Consider the following 21,275-nt stretch of genomic DNA (forward strand, 5'->3'; position numbering starts at 1 on the left):
ATTTTGGATAACATGAAAAGGAGGCAGATGGGTTTTAATCATAGATTCTAAAAAGGATTAGGCTTTTTGGATGATCGGTACAAAAATAAATGGTACAATTTAAATTATGGCCATAAATGTCTTCAGAGTCTTAAAGGGAACAGCTGATCAAATTTGTAGTTAATTAGTTAATGATATTCTGTGTAGCCACCATTTCTGTGCCTGGTTTACAAAACCGTATGTAATCATGACAAGAAATCATAATTATGGAAACCTTAGAAGTGACACCTCCCTACCTACTTGTTGCCTAGAATCTTTTTACAGATTCTCCTACTGATGTTATCATGCTCCTGTCAAATTCCTGTAGCGAAGGGGGGCATGTTGCAACATGAGCCTCACAGTTTCATTTCTGCTCAAACACTGGATTTGGAACTTTTTCTCCCTGAAATTGACCTGAGTGTGAGTTCTCTGTAGCATCTCCCATCTGATATGAGAATGTGCAAGAATGGAGTCACTTTGGTAAAAGAGTGTCTGGAGTTCTGCTAACTGAATACCCCCTCTGCCGTAGCAATGGTTTTGAGCGTGGATCATATATCTGCCTGGGAATATATGGCAAAATCCAAAGACATTTGGAATTTCTCAGCTGGATGCCACTGGCATCTAATGAGCAGAGGTAAAGGATGATGCTTAACATCTTATAATGCATAGGATAATTTCAATAGTGTCAAAGTTGAGAAACCGCTGTAGAGTAATGCAAGATATGTCTAAGCCCTCTCTTTGTGAGACATGGCTTTGATGTGTGAAGACAGTTATAGATAATCTCTTAGCTTTTTCTTGTTCAGACTACACATTTGTAATTAGTTTCAATGTGGTAATTAGTTTGTCATTGCCCATGTAGTGAGCTCAGCTGTTGTTCTCAGGGTGAAGTCCTCAGAGTCCTTACTTGGGACTCTCTCTGATTTCTCAAGATCTTGTTCATAATTAAGTGAGTGAAGTCGCTCAGTTGTGTCTGACTCTTTGTGACCCCATGGACTGTAGCCTAGCAGGCTCCTCTGTCCATGGGATTTTCCAGGCAAGAATACTGGAGTGTGTTGCCATTTCCTTCTCCATGTTCATAATTACCTGTTCCAAATTGCAAAAATTTCCATGGCTACTCTTACTGAGTTTGGCATAAGACCCCAAAATGTTTGTTAAAGGATACAGTAAATCAAAGAATAAGAGTGGGAAAATATAGAGCCTGAAATTCCCTAATGAGGTCCTTTTGTTTATGAGGATTATAAAGAAAAATCAGTTTATAAGTATTTCTTTAAATCATAACAGCTGTTAAGGAAGGCTCGCAGTACAGTAAAGCTCCAGTTGAGGGAGCCCAGCCACTAATTCAAAGACTGGGAGGAAAATGGATCTCAGATTTAACTACAAATTTCCTTAAAATTCCTTGAGGGAAAAGAAAACATTTTCTCTTTTTGATTTGTTTATATACATGATACATGGACAGAGTATAATAATGCCACTTTGATCTTATGGTCTAAGAAAAACATGAAGTCCAGAATGAGAACTGTGTATCACACAGTGTTAGAAAATGTGTAGTTTCTTTTTCAGGCTGTTCCAACGGGAAACTCAAACCCATCCACTCCTAATGGTGGAAAGCGCCATTTAATTAGAATACACCTATTGTGAAGCAGATTTAAACTTTCTGATTGTGCTCTCTGAGGACTAGCACAAATAGAGTCACAGTTTGGAAAGCAGCAGAGAGAGATGGTGGGATGGGAGGAGAGAAAAAGTGCCTTCTGATTTTTTTTCTGGATCAGTTTTCTGGATTCGGCCCTGTGTGAGACAGTCATGCAGTGAGGAAATTCACAGATTGCCATGTGTCAGGGAGGGTGTGTACAACACAGGAGAGCCTTCCCTCCACATAGGCATTCCTGCTCAGTCTCTACGAGGTCTCTGATGAGGAAAGCAAATGCAATTCCTTCACTTTCTCAGGATCATTTCCTGTCTTAAGGAGCAAGATCTATTTTACATTCAGGTCCACTCTGAGCCAAAGGAGGAGGCAAGTAGGAGGTTATGAGCCCATTAGGGCCAAGTCTTGCTAAGGGCCATCCCCAAGATGTGGTCCACAGGCGCTCAGTCGTATCTGACTTCTTGAGGCTCCACGGACTTCAGCCCATCAGTCTCCCCTTCCTACTCCAGGGCAGCTTCCCAACCCAGGGATATAACCAGTATGTCTTGTGTCTCCTGCTCAGCAGGTGGATTCTTTAGCACTAGCACAACCTGGGAAGCCCTAGGTATGCAGTGGTCCTGCTTCAATTCTCCTTACAGACTTTCATTGCAGGGAATGACCTGCCTTGAAGCTTTCTCTCCAGTCCTTGCCTCCTCACATATGATGTCCGTTCATCCCCTTACTATCTGACCTAGGTGTTTTCCAAGCCACTTGCCTGTTGCTCTTGGTTTCTGTTACTGACAGAGATGGTTTAATGTTGGCCACCAGGTGTGGCTGTCTGTCTTGTTCCTAATCCAATTTAGCAGGGTAAGCACTATGACTGGGGTTGCTCACGGTCCCAGATTAGAAGCTTACACACGAACTTATTCAGCTTCTGTACATTTTCATTCTCCAGAGACAGACAGGCCAAACCTGGCAATTTTTCTGAAGAAGGTATGACCTAGTAGAAAGTACGTGGAATTTTGAATCAGAGAGACCTGGATTTCATGCCTCGTTCTCCAACTTCATATTCAGCAGGCTTGTCTGCTGACCTCTATATGCTATATTTTAAAAAATAAAGTAATAAATATACATACAAGCTTACAAAGAAATAACACACACAAAGTCACTTTATAAATTATAAAATGACATAGGCATATTTATATGTCATGAGGCAAGTTGATTATCTTCAAGATATATCAGTTCAATCCTAGTATGCCACTATTGGAAATTAAAGTTGTTAAATCATTCTGAATAATTTCCAGGGAAATAGCCTACAGGTTAATTAGAGACAGATGGGGTAATGGAGTGACCTCATATGGAACCATAATAAAAAGCAAATGGGAATTGAAGTTAAAGGGAGGTTACCTATGGGAAACCAAAGGAAATGTCAGCCCAGAAAGCAACAGAGATATTGTTCTGCAGAAGTGAAGTCTCACCTGTTAAACTCAAAAGAACTTGGTACTAGGTTTCATCCTTATGTAGCAAATCAACATTAACACAGTATGCAATGAGCGCAGTTGAGGGGACTTCTCTGACAGACCGGTGGTTACATTTCCAATGCAGGGAATGCAGATTCAATCTCTGATTGGCAAACTAAGATTCCATGTGCTGTGCAATGGGGCCAAAAGGTTAAAAAGAAAAAAGTACAGTTGAACTGTTTACATAGCTGAGAATTAAGAAAGATGCCAAGAAGCAAAGCAGAATTTTTGAAATCCAGGTAACAACTGGCAGGGAGGTGTGGATTCTTGGGTCTGTCTTGCTTTTTTCCACTGGATGTTAGACAAATTGATTAAACTCTCTAGGCTTTCATTTCTTAATTTGTAAAGTTGGTGCAAAAGATGATCTTGGCAATTCTGACTTAAATTCTCTTAACTAATGAGACCTTTTTATCATTTAGAAACTCTCCCCTCTTTGTCCATGGTACTGTTTAAATTTCTTACTTACATTAAAAAGCGACAAAAAAATATTTTTACTGCTCTTATGTTACAGTTTTATATAAAATGTGATAGTTGTAGATCATCAGGAATGACAGGTTTCTAGACTTGACAATGTCCATATTCAGATAACACTATGGTGTGGGGTGGCTTCCCCCTGTCCCGGTTTGAAGTGAGGAAGACTCTCAAATTGGCTCTGATCAGTCCCAGCCAAGTACAGGTGCTGGATGCTTTGTTGTTCACACTGCTACCTCTGAGAGTTCAGGATTCCTATGTCTGTTTTACTGGTTTAGGATAGCTTGGACCATGGAATATGGCGTTGTAAATAGTGGGTCTTTTGCAGGATGAGCAGAATTTTGCATCATAGTTGGAAAAGGTCATGGAGAGAGTGTGACTTCCTGCTGACCGGAGAGCTGGAGCCAGGCGAGGGAAGGCTCCTTATCCCCTTCTCTCTCCTTCGAATGTACATTCTGCCCTTCATCCCCAACCTAGAGAAGCCATTTCAAGGATGCTGCCTGGAGAAAGGCAATGTGTTGCTGAGACCATCTGGACTGTGTACATGACTGAACCCCACTGTGACTGCCATACAAACTTATAAGATTCTTTCAGACCAGGGCAGAGATCCACTTTTCTTACGGCTGCCTAAGGCAAGCCCCCTAGTAATTCCCCTCCTAATTAAATCTGCTACCTTCCACCCCAAAGAAATCTACCTCTTTCTTCTCTCATTGCCTTCTGTGTATGGAGCCAGTTTCAAATTCCACCCCAGGGACACCGGAGGTTTCAAGCCAATTGTAGTTGACCACCACTTCTGGTGCGCAGTTGCTGTGCCATGTTCAGGCAGCTGTTAATGAGATGCTCTTACCCTTGGGCCAAGAGAGGGAGCATTCATATTGCAGGGAGAACTAACCCAGGCTAAGTGGGCACACACTGCAATGATCAGGAGTGGCCTGTGGGTGTTGCCTTCGTTGTCACAAGGCTTAGGCAGATGATCAGCAGGAAATGCTGACTTCCCTTTTCCATCATCCCCGCTCTGGCCCTCCTGCCTGTCCTTCCAGGGCCCTCCCTTTCTCTAGCCACCTGGATAGAGCTGTCTTAATTTTCCCACTTGGGTGAGGTCCCTTAGCTTTTCATTTCTGTTTCTTCTGATGTGTTTTTTGTGAATATATTTTATGCCTTGCTTCTTTAGGGCTTTCCTTTTGGATGCAAAATCCCTTTTCAGCCTTTTTTTTTTTTTTTTTTTTTGACCTCTTTAACATTTCAGTTCTCACTTAAACGCTTTGGCTTTCAAGAATATTGTCTTTGAAACTGGCTTCAAGTGACTATTTTGGAAGTCAGATACTGAATAGTGACACTTCTCTCTCTCTTCTTTTCCCCCCTCTCACAATCCTCATTCTTCCTGAGGCAAAGGATGTCTCTGCTGAATTGCAGGTAGTTAAAAAAAAAAAAAAAAAAGAACAGCACACTGACGGAATTTAAAGCCTTATTTCACAGCATAGCTACAAGGCAACTCACACAGACGTATAGCTCCCTGATTCTGACAGGTAGTTTTTAAGGTCCTACTGTGTGTTGAGCATGTTAAAGAATATTAAAAGAATGAGACTCAGGATCTGTTCTCAGGGAACTAATAATAATGAAGTCCAAGAACCTAGAGAAATTGCTATTTTTCACTTATTGTTCTATTTTACATATGCTCACCTCTGGTGATGGAAGAGTAATTCTGGAAAAATTGACTCTGAAGCAGATGAGTGAATGTGTCTTATTTAAGTGACCTGGGATTACCTCTTACTTAAATGGACCCTGTAGTGAGTCTTAGAAACATAAAGTCAACCACTAACTTGCTTCATAAAGTAATTTTCATTTTTGTCCTTATATTAGCTTGCAATGGTGCCCTACTCCAGTACTCTTGCCTGGAAAGTCCCATGGATGGAGGAGCCTGGTAGGCTGCAGTCCATGGGGTCGCTGAGGGTTGGACACGACTAAGCGACTTCACTTTCACTTTTCACTTTCATGCTTTGGAGAAGGAAATGGCAACCCACTCCAGTGTTCTTGCCTGGAGAATCCCAGGGACGGAGGAGCCTGGTGGGTTGTCATCTGTGGGGTTGCACAGAGTCGGACACAACTGAAGCGACTTAACAGCAGCAGCAGCAACATACCTCTAGGTGTAGGACATGGCTCTTTCCCTCTCCCTCCCTGCCTCCCTTTCTCTCTCTATGTATGTATGTATGTGTGTGTGTGTATAAAATATATAAAAATATGTATAGGATGTATTAAACCACATTTTGTCATAATTCTTCCTTCAAAAGTTAGGATTGTGTTATTTTTCTGGGAACCAAGTAAGATCATGCATTTACTTAAAAATAACTTAGTCACTGTATTACTACTTTCTCTCACAGTGATGGCAAACTGTTTCACTAAAGGTATGAAGTGAAGCGAAAGTCCCTCAGTGTGTCCAGCTCTTTGTGACCCCATTGACTATACAGCCCAGGGAATTTGCCAGGGAAGACTACTGGAGTGGGTAGCTGTTCCCTTCTCCAGGGGATCTTCCCAACTCAGGGATCGAACCCAGGTCTCCCACACTGCAGGTGGATTCTTTACCAGCTGAGCCACCAGAGAAGCCCTTCACTAAAGGTATACATTAGCCATATAGTCAGAAATTTTATAAAAGGTAAGTTTATCCAAAATTATTTTCCTCTTTGTTTGGAAGTCTCACTACCTCCATGAATTCTACATTTTTAAATGGTTGGATTGGTAATTCAATCCTGGATGCGGACATAGTCCCAGAATATAGTCACAGTTCCTTCTCAGACAATTTAATTATTTAACAGATTTCTTAAGTGCCATTAGAGGAACAAATGTGTATTTTTGCATAGCGGAATAAGAAGTATACAAAGAATGTGGCTAGTAAAATATTTCAATGTATAGTTTTCAAGTTAAATCATTATCATGAATTCAGTGATATTCCATGTTAGAAATTAACATAGAGATACACAAAACAAAACATTTATTAAGAAATATTTGTGGAATACAAATGCTGTACCATGGGCTATGATACAGAATATTCAATGATGAAAAAAGAATGCACATTATTCTCATCTGAAATAAATATTTTTTGAACATGTGTTGGAAAGTATAATCAGCCAAAAGAATATTTTTGTGACATCATCTGTTTTAAGTCTTGATTGCCATCTTTACGTTTAGTTTCTTCTAGTCACCAGATTGTCATGGGACTACTTTCTGATTCATTGCTTTGCTTACTGAGACTTACAATGTGAGTGAAATGAACTGGAGTCTGAATAAGAATTTATTCAGCTAATATGAGTGTCCATTCTACGTTACACACATTGAGAAAAGATGGCATTTAGTCTTTATCTATTTAGATGTTTTTAAGTGTTTTTTAATATGTATTTTTAAAATTGAGATATAATTGACATGTAACATTGCATTAGTTTCAGGTGTGCAACATGGTAATTTGACACATGTGCGTATTGAGAAATGACTGAAGTCTAGTTAACATCCATCACTGCACATAGTTCTATTTTTTCTTGCGCTGAGAACTTTTCAGATCTTCTCTCTTATTGACATTAAAGATATAATACAGTATTGTTAGCTACAGTCACCACACTGTATGTTACATTCCTAGGATTTACCTTATAACTGTAAGTCTGTACTTTTTGACCAGATTCACTGGTTTCATACACTTCCTAACCCTGCCTCTGGTAAAGACCGATCAATTCTCTGTAACCTATGAGTTTTTTTTTTTTTTTTTTTAAGATTCAACCTCGGAGTCAGATGGTACAGTGTTTGTCAGTCTCTGTCTGACTTATTTCACTTAGCATATGATAATACCCTCAAGGCCCATCATGTTGTTGCAAACAGCAGGGTTTCCTTCATTTTTGTACTCAATAATATTTCATTATATTTTGTTGTGGTTGTTCAGTCGCTCAGTCGTGTCGGACTCTTTGCAACCCCATGGACTGCAACACACCAGGCTTCCCTGTCCTTTACCATCTCCTGAAGCTTGCTCAAACTCATTATATATATATGTATGTATGCATATATATATGTGTATGTGTGATATATCATTTGTGTGAGACACACATAAAATCAGTATATATGTAACACATTTTTATTTATCCATTCATTTGTCAGGGGCACAGGTTGTTTCTGTATCTTGACTATTGTGAATAATGCTGCAAAAAAGCATGGAAGTGCAGATATCTTTTTCAGAAAGTGATTTTGTTTCCTTCAGATGAATGCCCCCCAGTGAAGATGCTGGATTATATGGTAGCTCTGTGTCTGATTTTTTGAAAGACCCTCTGTACTGTTTTCCATAGTGACTGCAGCAATTTGCATTCCCACTAACAGTTCAGAAGTGTTCCCTTCTGTCCACATCCTCATCAACATTAATCTCTTGTATTTTTGATAATAGCCATTCTAACAGATGTGAGGTGATATCATGATTTTGATTTGCAATTCCCTGATGATTAGTGACATTGAGCACCTTTCAGTGCATCTATTGACCATCTGTATGTCTTTGGAAAATGTCTATTCAGTCCCTTTACTCATTTTTTAAGTTGCATTGTTTGATTTTTATTATTGTGTGCCTTCTTTCTATATATTTTGGATATTAATCCCTTAGATAAATGTTTGGCAAATATTTTCTTCCTGTTTTATTTTTTCCATTGCCATTCCAACCAAAACCATTTTGTTGATGGTTTCTTGTGCTGTAAAGAAACTTTTTCTAGTTTAATATAGCTCTACTTGTTTTTTCTTTTGTTGCCTTTGTATTTGGTGTCAAATTCAACAAATCATTACCAAGAGCAAGGAGAAGGAACTTACTCCCTATATTTTCTTTTAGGAGTTCTGTGGTTTGAGGTGTTACATTTCAGTTCATACTGTAACTTGAATTGATTTTCCTCTATAGTGTTAGAAGGGTCCACGTTCATTCTTTTGCATGTGGCTGTTCAGGTTTTCCAACCTCATTAAGTGAAGACACTATTCTCACCTCATTGTATATTCTTGGCTCCTTTGTCATAAATCAATTGATTGCATATGCATGGGTCTATTTCTGGGCTCTTGATTCCATTTAATGTGTTTACTCTCTCAATGCCTTTCTGTTATTAACCACAAGTTTTTAGTCATTAGTTACTCCCATACCATACTTTTAAGTGTTGTTGTTTAGTTGCTAAGTCATATCTGACTCTTTGTGATCCCATGGACTGTAGCCCAGCAGGCTCTTCCTTCCATGGGATTTCCCAGGCAAGAATTCTAGAGTGGGTTACCATTTCACTCTCAGGGATCTTCCTGACCCAGGGAATGAACCCGTGTCTCTGTGTCTCCTGCATTGGCAGGTGGATAATTTACCGCTGAGCCCCCAGATACTGTCAAGTAGAAACAATTAATTAGCCCCAAGCACAAAATATATAAGACATTGATTCCTGATAGAGGCTTCCCTGATAGCTCAGTTGGTAAAGAACCCACCTGCAATGCAGGAGACCCTGGTTCAATTCCTGGGTGGGGAAGATCTGCTGGAGAAGGGATAGGCTATCCACTCCAGTATTCTTAGGCTTCCCTGTGGCTTAGCTGGTTAAGAATCCACCTGCAGTTTGGGAGGCCTGGGTTCAATCCCTGGGTTGGGAAGATTCTCAGGAGAAGGGAAAGGCTACCCACTCCAGTCTTCTGGCCTGGAGAATTTCATGGACTGTATAGTCCATGGGGTCACAAAGAGTCGGACACAACTGAGTGACTTTCACTTCACTTTCACTACATATTCCTGATAAACTTCATCTTGTTAGAGCCATTGTAATGCTGATTCTACTTAGGTTCTTTACCATTACCACTGATTTTAATGGTGTAGTGCTTTTTGATAATGTCTTTATTTGAATGTTGTTTGAAGAGTTATTCTAGATGTGTGTTCCTTGCAAGGATTTGGACAATTCTGACTTCAGAGGGTGAAAAAGTTGGCTTAAAGCTCAACATTCAGAAAACGATCATGGCATCCGGTCCCATCACTTCGTGGGAAATAGATGGGGAAACAGTAGAAACAGTGTCGGACTTTATTTTTTTGGGCTCCAAAATCACTGCAGATGGTGACTGCAGCCATGAAATTAAAAGACGCTTACTCCTTGGAAGAAAAGTTATGACCAACCTAGATAGCATATTCAAAAGCAGAGACATTACTTTGCCGACTAAGGTCTGTCTAGTCAGGGCTATGGTTTTTCCATTGGTCATGTATGGATGTGAGAGTTGGACTGTGAAGAAGGCTGAGCGCTGAAGAATTGAGGCTTTTGAACTGTGGTGTTGGAGAAGACTCTTGAGAGTCCCTTGGACTGCAAGGAGATCCAACCAGTCCATTCTGAAGGAGATCAACCCTGGGTGTTCTTTGGAAGGAATGATGCTAAAGCTGAAGCTCCAGTACTTTGGCCACCTCATGCGAAGAGTTGACTTATTGGAAAAGACTCTGATGCTGGGAGGGATTGGGGGCATGAGGAGAAGGGGACGACAGAGGATGCGATGGCTGGATGGCATCACGGACTCTATGGACGTGAGTCTGAGTGAACTCCGGGAGATGGTGATGGACAGGGAGGCCTGGTGTGCTGCGATTAATGGGGTCGCAAAGAGTTGGATACGACTGAATGACTGAACTGAACTAACTTAAAATTGATGACCAGAATTTTGTTGTTAAAGAAAATCAACTTGGGAGAGTAGCGCTTGTTAAAAGTGACTTTATCATTCTGATAGGGATAATAAACTCTTCTTCTCTCCTGATACACTCATCATGGAGATTTGAAAATGGCCAAACACTATAGATAGTAAGCATTAGAAAGGTTTTACAATAAATAAATTATAATGCACAACTGAGTGTTTCTTTGTATACAGTTTAGTTAGAAGGAAAATTCGTAGATACTTTTTGTCTTTTCCAATACACTCTGGCTTCTTTTTGGAAGTGAAAATCATGCTACTAATGAAGAGATCTGTATTTTAGAGAGTGGCTGCTGGGTGAGTCATCTATTGTCTCAATAACGGTGTGTTTTGCATGATCACCCGAAACCATCCCTTTCGCTTGCTAGTCTGGAGCTTGGCAGTTGAGTCTGGCATTGGCTTGGCCATTCTTTGATTCTAGGCTGGGCTTATTTGCCCACCTGGCATCAGCTGGCTGTTGGCTGATCTAGGATAGTCTTGGCTGGGGTGACTGGAGCTAATCACGACTGGAGCAGACCTGCTCAAGCATGTGTTAATGGCAATCACAGAGAAGCAACAGAACAAACTAAAACAAGCAAGTATTTTTCCAAGCCCCTGTTTAATTCACATTGTTCAGCTTGTTGACACGGCTGAACTAGTCAAGGGCTTAGGCGGAACATCTCCCTCAAGGTAGGAGAGCATTGCAAAGTTATATGGCAAAGTGTGTGAATACAGGCTGGGTGAAAAACGGGGTCTATTGATCTAGTACAATGCTCAGAATGAGAACTGCTATAGTCAATATGAAATGAAATGATATATGAAAGAAAGTTTGGGGTCACAAACTATATCTTGACACATCTAGGTGAAATAAAATATAGAAAAAAAAAAAGAAAATTATTGAGAGTCTTATTATGTTGGTTCCCAAGTGTTCAGTTTTTAGGGATTTATGATTTGATTGAGAATGGTTTGATTGGCCTGGTTTAATTTTTTTTTAAAGTGAGAGTTATAGACTATTCATGCTCATTAATTTTCCTTTGCTCTAAAGATTGTGGGATTTGTTTTGAATTACAAACCAGTCTTGATTAGGTAAGGGAATAAGCACAGGATAATCAGCTTAGGTACTGCATCCCATAAATATATCAGGTTCACATATTTTACTAGAGACATTGGCAGCTTATGTTTAATTATTTATAGTAAGATGATAATGTTCTAATATGTGTCTGGCCATGTATGTGAGAGGTGGAACAGCATCTTTCCCTAGTTTTAAATTAAAGGCTTCCTGTTATACTACTGGTTTTGTGGGAATGTAGTGAAAACTACAGATTTTACTTTCTAAATTTTAAGGACAAGTTTTATACTTAAAAATAGATTCTAAAATTTGTTTATGTTTTAAGAAAAATGAGATTTAGTTACTTCTAGAGTTTTGGTTCTACTACTCTTTAAGGGTACCTATAAGAATATAAGGATTGTTATACTTTACCCCAGTGCTTTAAAAAAATATGTATATATACATATAGAAAAAAATCAAGGTAGGGTAAACCAAAATATTAATGATACTTATCTTTAAAAAGTAATATCAGGGATAATTTTAAGTTCCTCTTAGACATAGTTTTCAAATTTTCTAAAAATAAATACTACTTTATTTAATCAGACTTAAAAATTGATTAAATTCCATTTAAGGTATTATGTATCATTGCCTTCAAAATTTAGAACTATTGCTGAATTATTCATTCTACATTAATACATATTGTTTAGCTGCTAAATATACTTTCTATAAAATTACCTAAATTTCTACTGGCCATTCATCTCACCTACATACTTTATGCCCCAGATGAACTGAATTACCTGGATTTCTCTGAACTTCCTTTTCTGCCTTGTCTCTCCAGGGCACTGCTCAGGCTAACTCATTTCTACCTTTCAAGTCTTACAAAAATATTGCACACCTAAGTAAACCTCTCCTGATTCCCTAGACACAGTGCCCTCTCTAGCACTCATCCAAAGGATAATGAACTGATTGTTTATGTAATTAGATAACTCTTCAAGGAAGCTGGTCTTCCTTCTAACTTGGTAGGTCAAGGTAGGTACCTTCCTAGAAAGGTAACTTCCTTCCCAATAGTAGGACCCTGTTTAATTGTATCCACTACTGTATTCTCCGCGACTAGCACAGTGCCTAAAATGTAGACATTCTAAAGAAATGTCTTTAGAGTAAATGGATCAGTGGTTGAAATATAGATGAAAGGATGGTTGGTTAGAGAGAAGGAGGGACTGAGTCTGCTCTTTCTAGGGAACCTAGCCAAGTACACACAGTCTCGAGTGCTCCTTCCCCTGTCTTCTCAGGCAGACTTGGCTGCCCCTTTACGTAGGTGTGCATTGCCCCTTCATTCATTTGCTCAATAATTATTTACTGAACACTTACTAAGTGGCAAACACTGCATTATAGCTGCAGATTAAATGGTAAAGAAGATGTATTAGTTCTTTGCTTTCATGAGGCTTATATTCCGATAGAGATAATTAAAAACTAAAGTCAATAGAGCAATTTCACATAGTAACAAGTGCTAAAAAGAAAACTAACTGCACAGGAGTGCAAATATCTTTTCAAGATGTGGATTTCAATGCTCTTGTATAAATCCCTAGACGTGGGATTGCTGGATCATGTGGTTCAGTTCAGTTGCTCAGTCGTGTATGACTTTGTGACCCCAGACTGCATCACATCAGGCTTCCCTCTCTATCACCGACTCCTGGAGCTTGCTCAAATTCATGTCCATCAAGTTGGTGATGCCATCCAACCATCTCATCTGTTGGCATCCCCTTCTCCTCCTGCCTTCAGTCATTCCCAGTGTCAGGGTCTTTTCTAATGAGTCAGTTCTTTGCATCAGGTGGCCAAAGTATGGGAGTTTCAGCTGCAGCATCAGTCCTTCCAATGAATATTCAGGAGTGGTTTCCTTTAGAATGGACTGATTGGATGTCCTTGCAGTCCAAGGGACTCTCAAGTCTTCTCCAACACCACAGTTCAAAAGCATTGATTCTTTGGCACTTAGCTTTCTTTATAGTTCAACTCTGACATCCATACATGACTACTGGAAAAACCATAGCTTTGACTAGGATCATGTGGTAGTTCTAATTTTAGTTTTTGGGGAGATGGTCCACAGTGTTTCCATAGTGGCTGTTTATTGCAGTGTTATTCACAATTGTCAAGAGGTGGAAATAACCTAAATTCTACTGACTAATGAATGGATAAGAAAATGTGATACATACACACAATGGAATATTATTCAACTAAAAGAGAGGGATATTCTGGCATATGTTGCAACATGGATGAACCTTGAGAATATTACACTGAGCGAAATAAGCCAGTAACGGAAAGACAAATACTACATGATTCCGCTTACATGAGGCAACTAAGTTAGTCATACTTACAGAAGCAGAGAGTTAAATGTTGGTTGCCAAAATTGGGGCGTAGGGAGAAATGGGGAATTGTTGACTGGATACAAAGTTTCAGTCATGCACAATAAAAAGTCCTGGCAACTTACTATACGATAATCTTCGTATACTAACAGCATGGTACTATGTGTTCGAAACTTTATTAGAAGATTTCGTGTTACTTATATATATATTTTTTTTTTACTATAATAAACATTAAATGAGGGTAACGTGAGAATGACTGGGTGGGCGTGTCTTCTTGAGAATGATGGTCAGAAAAAGAACTCTTTGAGGCAAAGACAATGATCTGACACCAGAATGCCAAGAAGAAAGTGTGAACCAGTTAGGCTTTTCTAGGCTAGAGCTGTCCTATAAAAATAGTGTGAGCCACTAAGTCATTTTAATTTTTCTAGTAGCCACATTAAAAAGAAACAGATAAAACTAATTTTAATAGTGCATTTTATAGAACCCAATGTTTCCAAAATATTATTTAATCATGTAACTATCTTAAAATATTCATGGTGCATTTTACATTTCTATTGTACAAAGTCTTTGAAATCAACCTCTTATTTCACACATTTCAGTTTAGAGTAACCACATTTTAAGTCCTCTATAGTCACATGTAGTAAGGGCTGCCCTACTGGACAGTGCAGGTATATAACGAGGAGACAGCAGGGGGAAATAGCCTCTGCTCGGAATGGCTTTGGAGAGTTGAGGAGAAGAACAGTTCAGAGTAGGTGGAGAGATGGGAAGCAGGGAGGGGATGAGTTGGGGAGAGGAACAGGGACAACTCTGCAATACTTTCCTTGCAGCCCGTGTCAGTCTCATCAGGCTCTAACAGGTTAGAAGCTCCTCCTTTATCACAGGATTCTTTATTTGCCTCCCAGCAGCTCAAGATACAAAGTAGCTGACACATAGGTATTATTTGATGAATAAGTGAATTGAATAGATGAATAAATACAAGAGAAATGGCTTATTTAGCAAAAAAAACAAACTTGTTTTTTTTTTTTTTCATTTGTGTTTACCCTCTTAAAAGCCTTTGAACCTTAGACTCTGGTACATGCATGGTTTCTTTCAGTCTATTTATTTATGCCAGGTTTTGCAAACTCCTTCTGAGTGTATCATCACTGTTAAAGAAATAATTGCCAATTTGGAGTAAACATTTTTTGAGCAACCTTAAATAATTATCCTGTGAGGTGTGTTTTGGAATTATCTTCCATGTTGTGTGCAATGTTTTATGAAATAACTGGTAGCTGGTACAATGCCTCATTGAAATAACTAGCTGTTTAGTGCAGTATTGTCACCGAGCAATTGTTTATGCTTTGCAGAGTTTTCGGTTGCCTGGAATCTTCTTTTGTATATTTCATTAAAGATTTTCTGTTCTGCATAATGGGAATATGAATTGCTGGAGCTTTTAATTACTAAGTATAGCTGTATAGCTTGTTAAGTAATGAAAAAAAAAAAGAAAAGAATTGTATCCTTAGGCACACATTGCCTCACTCATGGCCCCAGCTGAAGATGAGCAAAACAGGCTTGAGGCTATTAGTACTATTTTGTGCTGTTCATTAAATGTCCACTTCTGTTATTTGTGTTATCAAACTAAAAATATAGAAGCATAGGCTTTTGGTTTTTACTAGGTTGTAGATAAAATGCTCTGGAAGCAGAGAACTTGGAGTGTAAGATGTTTATTTGAGATCAGTATCTGTAGAAGAAAGGTGGAGAGGCCAGGGCTGGGTAGAACGAAGGAGTTGAACTCTGATGCAGACCAACAGTACTGCAGCCAACCTGGCAGGGGGCTCTGGGGTGAGCATGGCTTTGTCAGAGCTGTCCCCCATCAAGCTGAAAGTGAGGGCCTTAACACCCCCACCTTGCACGGTTGCCAGGTGCAGGCTGCTCCAGGAAAGGCTCGACTTTGGGCCCGCAGGCTGGAGCTGAGGCTCACCTTGAAGAAGGTGCCAGCTGGAGCCTGTGTCCTCACAGCTGGTCAGCACGTCCTTCCTTGAAGGGCACTCTGGGTGGCACAGCATGCTGTTTGTCACATGCTGCTAAACCCAACAGTAGGAACTTTTCACCATTTAAAATAAAATTGTATCCCATTTTTAGTCTTACATTCAATTTATTTAGCCTATTGAATTAATGCCTAGCTTTATTTTATGCTTGTATACATTTATACAATACTGTAATTAACATAGGTCAAGGTTGCAGAGGAGTCAATGGCAATTTTTTTTAAAAAGACTCTACATTACTTGAGTATGAGCAACGATGCTTTTGTTCTCACAAAGTAATACATTTGCTTTGTAAAAAAGTTACAGAAATACATACATTGAAATATGGAAGATTCTCATAGCATTCTTCAATAAAACAATCCTCCCTGCAAAGAATTTGCTTGTTACCAAAGGAGTTAAGTTGAGTAGGATTCTGGGGAACCAAGAAATACAGGTGTTCACTACCTTAGTCAAAGTAGTTATGTGGGTTATTACATAGACATTTGGGGCATATGAGGCACATGGTGTGGTGTTGTGGCTTATTTATCTCCAGGAAAAATTCTTTAAATGGGAAAGCATATGAAGATGATGAATGAAATAGATTAGATAGGTAGATATATATATATTTTATATATATATATATATATGATAGATCAGTGATATAGATAGGTGGATGGATGGATGGACAGATGTCACATCCATAGAGAAATTCCTTCAGACTATGGAGTCTTTGGTTGTTGTTTACTTGCTAAGTTGTGTCCAACTCTTTGTGACCCCATGGACTGTGGCCCACCAGGCTCCTCTGTCCATGGGATTTTGCAGGCAAGAATACTGGAGGGGGTTGCCATTTCCTTCTCCAGGGAATCTTCCTGACCCAGGGCTTGAACCCATGTCTCTACACTGGCAAGTGAGTTCTTTACCACTGAGCCACCAGGGAAAACCCATGGAGTGTTTTACTCTCTGATAAACTTCAAAGAGATAGCGCTTGAATCCAATTGGATAGAGGGATGGATAGGTAGACTGATGAAATTATTGCACACACTTCATTTCAGGTGCTGTTCTAAGTGCCTCATGTGTTTGAACATGTTCCCCCAACTCAACTATCCTATGACATCATTGTTGTTATAACCCTCACCTTATAGATGAGGGCTTCCCTGGTGGCTCAGAGGTTAAAGCGTTTGCCTGCAAGGCGGGAGACCTGGGTTCAATCCCTGGGTCGGGAAGATCCCCCTGGAGAAGGAAATGGCAACCCACTCCAGTATTCTTGCCTGGAGAATCCCATGGATGGAGGAGCTTGGTAGGTTACAGTCCACGGGGTCGCAAAGAGTTGGACACGACTGAGCGACTTCACTTTCACTTTCACTTTCACTTTCACAGTTGAGGAAACTGAGGCAGCTACATCGACATTAAAATATTTGTCCAAAGAAACACAGCAAATAAGTATGCGGAGTTGAGGTTCAAGTCCAGGAAATGTCCTTTGGAAAACTACCTTCCATATATTCTGTGCTTAAAACAGGCAGGCAATCTGGCTGGTTAAAGATTTAACAAGGAGTAGTTTATTTTCATCACTACCTAGGCTATGTCCCTGTTGCCTTTGAGCTACCTGTAGAGGAATTGCTAAGTGACACATTATCCCATAATTGCCCTGTTTCATCAGGCAAACCCTTATAAGAGTCAGTGGCACTTGTTTTGTTAGCTGAAGTTGAGTGTTTATTGGGTTCTGATAGCCCAAAGCTAAAACTTTTCTTTGGCAGTATAGAAGGGATAGTGTAACATCCACTCCACAGCCAACTGCTTACTTCTAAGTGCCTAAAAATTTTGTTACAAATCAGCAAAGGATTTGTAAGACACCTCCAGTGCTAGATCATTTATCATTTACATTTGCAAGCTCTTAACTCCTGTGAGCATTGGTGCCTTCTTTATAAAAATGGGATTAATAATTTATGCTCTTCTTGCCTAGCTGAGTTGTTGGATCATGGTTTTGAAGTACTTTGTAAACTGCAAGCATTTTAACTGGATAATCTAAAAATATTTTATGAGCAGTAAATGGGCTGTGGTTTAATTCTTGCTTCTTTGTATCTTATTAGCGATTTTCTTAAAAAATTTTTTTTTTATTAATTACTTTATTTTTGGCTGTACTGGGTCTCCATTGCTGAGCACAGGCTTGCTCTAGCTGTGTTGAGGTGGAACTACTCTTCATCGTGGTGCACCGGATCTAGGGTGTGCAGGCTCAGTTGTTGTGTATGGACTTGGCTGCTTTGTGGCATGTGGGATCTTCCTGGACCAGGGATCCAATCCATGTACTCTGCATTGGCAGGTGGATTCTTAACCACCGGACCACCAGGGAAGCCCCAGTAATTTTCTTTATTAAGTCAGTCAGTCATTTCATCTTTACTGTCTACCTGATGAGTACTGGGTATGCAAGGGACATGCGGTGGAAATCAAGATATGTTCTTGTTCTCAGGTGCACAAACCCTGCAAATGCAATACGATGTGACAAGTGCTTTGTTTTTGTTTTAATTGGTAGGTCGTGTCTGACTGACTGAGATCCCATGGGCTGTAGCCTGCCAGGATCCTCTGTCCATGGGATTTCTCAGGCAAGAATACTGGAATGGGTTGCCATTTCCTTCTCCAGGAGATCTTCCCGACCCAGGGGTTGAACTGCATCCCTGTATTGGCAGGCAAATTCTTTACCACTGAGCCACCAGGGAAGCCTGTGACAAGTGCTGTGATGGCTGAAATTGGAGTTTCTTAATAGCAGCCCTACTGACGTTTGGGATGGACAGTGCTTTGTTGTGGGAGCTCTGGTGCACATTGTAAAGTGCTTAGCATCATCCTTGGTTTCTATCCATTAGATGTCAGCAACAACCTTCCCCCAAGTTGTCACAACCAAAAGTGCGTGTAGGTTTTGCCACATGTCCTCCTAGTGGAGGAGCAAAACTGTCAGAACTGCTGGTATAAATGAAGTGTGTCTTGACTTCCTGCAAGAAAGATCTCAGCTGAGATCCTCACAATAAGCAGGAGCTGAAGAGAACAGGTAAAGGGGAGAGTGTGTACATGAATGCCAGAAGCAATATCCTAAAAGTCAAAACATTAGGAATTACCTTTTTCCTTTTGCATCTGACAGCTGGTGAATCTGAATGGTCATTAAATTGTCCTGCATCCAAACATTTACCTAGTCCTTTTGTGCTAAGTAGATTGCAACTTGGTATGTATTGAAATACTATCAAATATGATCTCTTCTACTTAGTACATTTATAAAAGAAGAGTTTAAAGAATTGAGGAGGTCAAAATAAGTAAAGGGAATTACTAGGATTTTCTAACAATTAGGAAAATTGGAACTTCTTTACATGCTAGAATAAGGGAGGGTTCTATAAGCATGAATAAAATGCGTGCTTACCGTAATGACAGAAGTATACAAATTTTTAAAGCTTAAGAATTCTTATGAAATTTCTTCTTCTATGCTAAAAGTAGGGCAGAATTCTCCAGAATGAAGTAGCCTAGAATCATAGGACTGTTCATTTTATAATTGTATATGTTCTTTTCCTGAACTGACAGTTTAGATATAGATTTCTGGAACTAGATTATGTCACAGGACTGATCTGAAGCTGTACTTTGAAGCACAGAACATTAAAGCCTGCAGAGCAGTTAGAGATTGTATTGTCTAAATCCCAAGAGGTCAGATGTCTGTGTAAGTTCAAATAACTACACAGTTCAGTGTTAGGGTTTATTTTTGGCTTCCAGTCCATTTCTGCCATATGTTATACCTTGGTGTCTTTTCCATTTCCTGAGGAACTCATGTTTTACTCTACCCAATGGAGAAGTATTTATTTTCCATGGGTCTAATCAAACCCTGGACAGATTATTTAGGGGATGTTTGTGGTTTCATACAAAATCCAGTGTGATGATTATTCTTTAAAGTAGATGTTTGTTGGTTCTTTAATAGTTTTTAAAATTAGTCATCGTATAAATCTTATTTACTAGATTATCTTATTATATTTATTTATCCTGAGATGGCAAGGTTTCTGTGTTGGTAATAAACACTGGAATCAAAAATTTAAGGAACTTAAGTCTCTTTTTCCTTAATTCCATCTTTTGATCAGTTCCTCTTGCTTTTTTTGTTGCTTGTTTTGTTTTCTGATTTGGGGGAAACCAGGCCTCCAATAAAAGTGTCAGATGTAGCATTTTCTGGTTTTATACGTGAAGTGAAAGTTGTAATTCTTAAAATTTTGGATTCATGGGTTATAAGTCGTTTAAGAGGGTTTCCTCCCAATGATTTCTCCTGAGACACATTAATATAAGGTGATAAAGAATTCATACCTTCTTGTGTCAATTTATTTCAAGATTTATTAAGCTTTGACTTTTAGAAAGGACTTGGTATTTATTGTGCTGAAACCTGTTCCTGTGTCTTTGAATTTGTGGTTTAATTCTTCCCCTTGAGCAATAAGCCGAACAGTTCTAATCCTCTTTCACATGACAGTGTATAGAAAAATTATAGAAGCATAATACTGAAAGTTGCAGAGGCAAGCACGAATACTTGGAATTTTTCTACAACTTCATTACTAGGAGTTTTCTTTCTTTCTTTTTCTATTACTAGGAGTTTAATAGTATAATAAAGATAATATTTTGAAAACACTGAATTGAAGTATTTTTCATTTCTCATTCCTCCTGCCTAGTTTTACCCATGAATGGATTATTACTGCAACCATATTTTGATAAATGCATAGTAATAGAGGACTCCTACCCCTCAGGGATGAATGGCTGGGTTATTCCTCTAGTCAAACAACCTAGATCAGCACAAGGGTTAGCCAAGAATGGAAAGAATCCCAAATGGATGTAGAAGTGAGAGGTGTTGGATCACAATTAAAGCCTCAGCATTAAATTAAGCAGGAGAGACTGTAGTTCATGTCATCAACTCTCCTATTATCAGCTTTTCTCTAGAAACTATGGCCAACTACCATCTTGAAGAAACCAGGAGCAGATGTGAGCCCACCGGAGTGCTAGAAGAGGTGGATTTCAGTGGTTTCCGTTCGTTCTCTACTTAGATCTTTCAGATCGCTTCCTTCAATTTGCACCCCCTCTTCCCCCCCATCCCCCCCCCCCCCCACCGCCGATCCCACCCCACCCAGCACGGCTGAGCTTTTGTCTCCAATGACGCATGTCTGCCATGTTTCTTTGAAGTAATGTCATTGAGCAGCAGAAGCTTCTTAGCAAAATGCTTGGCACAGAATTATCATTCAGGAAATGTTACTGTCATTCTTACCATTCTCTTGCCCAAAGAGGTTTGGAAACCTTGCCACAAAGAAAATAATTTGAATGGATCAAATGCTTCCATATTTTCATTTATGGAAAAACAAAGATCTCTCTACAGGTTAGTGTTGCCTTCTCTAGAAGAGTCTGGATCAGCAGAGAACATTTAAATACGAATTGGAAACCTGTGTCCCATCCTTGCCCCCACCTAATATAGGCCACATATTCCATACATGTAAAACAAATCTTGCCTAAAACAGATTCAAGGTCTCAGCTGAAATATTACCCCTTAAAAGACCTCTATCCAAGTATCCCACCTACCGT

The sequence above is a fragment of the Budorcas taxicolor genome, chromosome 15, assembly GCF_023091745.1.
Source record: "Budorcas taxicolor isolate Tak-1 chromosome 15, Takin1.1, whole genome shotgun sequence".
NCBI lineage: Eukaryota > Metazoa > Chordata > Mammalia > Artiodactyla > Bovidae > Budorcas > Budorcas taxicolor.